The following is a 2,606-nucleotide window of genomic DNA, read 5'->3' as shown; positions in this document are numbered from 1 at the left end:
TTTGACTCTTTGAGTTCTAGACACCTAACGAAATAATATATAGTGAACCAATACACAAAAAGCTTATTTCCCTTCCTCTAAGCACCAATAGAGAACATTGTATCTAACATAAAATCCAATATATCATCTATATAATTCTTATGTATAAACATTCCATAAATTTATTTGAGTGTAATTTTATGTTGCCTCACCTATTTGAAACACGTAACACTTAATAATATGCATTATTATTTTCTTTCATTTGTGGAATCTCTACACATAAACCCCTAACATGCCACAAAATATTATACCACCATAATATAGATAAAATTAAATTGTCAAAGTATACTATCATGTAATGACCTAGTTTTCATAATTAATGCCACATATGAAAACTTCATAAATTATGGAAAGAGTCAATTAATAAGTAAAAGTTCATTTGAATTAAATGTTGAAACTAAAGAATTTACATTAAATTAATAAACGAAAGGATATTATTTGGTTTTCATATTTTACGAAATGAACTTTGACTTTTCAATCGACTCTTTTTGCAATTTACGTGTGTGGCTAAGACTGCTTTAGAGTTATATTACCAACACTTAGCATATTAGATTGACTATTTCTCCATTTCCATCCAATAGTAACCATATCTAATAAGTTTTTCAGCCCGTGTCAGGCCATTTGAGTGAGAAACACAAATCCCTTCATATACCTCAGCTAATGCACATTTTAACTCTTTGAGTTCTAGACACCTAAGGAGAGTACCATCCATACCTCTTCTAAAAAATTCATTAGCTATGATGACATACTATGAAGCATTTTGGATAAGGAAAAAAATTTCACTCTAGGTCAAAGTGTCCAGAATAATCTAGTCGAGTAAAAGTACAAACCTATGTCACTCTTTTGTAAAGGAAAAGGCTAACAAATGTATAACCATTCACCTTCAATGACATAAAAATTGTATTACTATTTAGAATTTGAAAATGAAGTAAACTAATGAAATGTATAGAAATGGATAAAGTTTAGGATTATGATTTTTAATAATTATTTGAAATAAAATTTGATTTATTTTCCTAATTTTTTTAGTTGCTGAAAAATGCTAAAAGTTAGGGGTTTAGTTCCTGCCACAAAACTATATGGAAATAAACTTATTTTTATTTGAACTTCAACTATATTATAGATTATATGTATAGCTAGAACAATCAAAAATAAAATTTGACTTTAGATCTATATTTTCTCTTTTATAATGATTCAAATTTCAACTCACCTGAAATTAATAGTTTGCATCTACCACCACATTTTTCAAAATAAATCTATTCTAACCAGAAGAAAAAATATACATTCTAGAAGAAGACTATCAACTCTAGAACATCATATAATTTTTAAAAAAATTTGATATGATTTTACATTTTTTTTCTTTCAAAAAAATCAGTATCTTTCCGAGTGTTAAAATAAGTGCTTGTAGATTTTTTTTCTTCTATTAACATAGTTTAGAAATAATTACATGTATAGAGTAGAGTCAGAGAATTAACATAACTGTTCACACCCCCATTGCATATACAATTACAAAATTTGGGGGATGATACTACAATTAGAACTTAAGTAGCAGAAAGAAAAGCTAAGTCACCTTATGAAATGACCATTTACATATAAATCAAAAAAGAACTTAAAGAGAGGCTATCATCTAATCCCAGTCATTAGTTTGAATACCTTGGTCATTATGGACCACTAGAGTCTACTCAAAAGTCTGATTCTCCTCTAGTCAGATCCCTGCATCCCCTCCAACCAGACTATTACCCTCATTGGAGTCACTATTGATCTGCAAACCATTAATCAATTTTTTCAAATCCTCCACTTTAGTGGGGGCTAGAAAGCTTTGAAACTCTACAATGTAGTTCGTAGCCTAGACTTGATCTTGCTTGTAGAATTTTTAATTATAATATTATATATCTAATTAAAACACTATAAAATCTTTATGATAATATTCTTGACTTTGAGCTCTATAAAATGGTGTTTATATGTTAATAAAAAAATCATAAAAAATAGTAAGAATTATTGAAACATCAATTTTTTGAAATAATTTTATTTCTTTAGTAATTGGATACAAACTCATATAATACATGCATCTAATAAACATTTCCAATTGGAAAAGCATGAGCGCATATAAAACTTGGCTAGAATGAATTTATCTAAGATCATATGTTTGAACAAAATTGATTTTGGATAGAAATACTCAAATTTAGTCATTCTGATAAGTCAGCCTAAAAGGTGACACAACTTTGTACTTTTTCCCAGTCACATAGGTAGGAGTATATGCAATAGTAATGAGATGAGTCATGTCCTATTATAGAACAGATCATCAGGGGTTCAAGAGAGACATAAGTAGGGTAGGGTAATGTTTCCAGTAGGAACTCATTTCTGAAGTCACTCTCTTGAATTTGTAGCATGGAAGCTAGAGTGACCATGGCATTAGCCACCTTGTTATATACTCAAGGAATCTACTAAAAAGTGACATGTGCAAAATACTTCTTTAGATAATCAACTCCTTTTGTAGGTATCATTTTTTTATCCTTTGTATAATAAATGTCATTGATCTGGTTGATTATCAATTTTGAGTCTCTGAAGCT

Source organism: Cupressus sempervirens, chromosome 7 (assembly GCF_028749045.1).
Source record: "Cupressus sempervirens isolate cs-2001-9-10 chromosome 7, ASM2874904v1, whole genome shotgun sequence".
Lineage (NCBI taxonomy): Eukaryota > Viridiplantae > Streptophyta > Pinopsida > Cupressales > Cupressaceae > Cupressus > Cupressus sempervirens.
Note: the sequence above shows the minus strand (reverse complement) of the source record.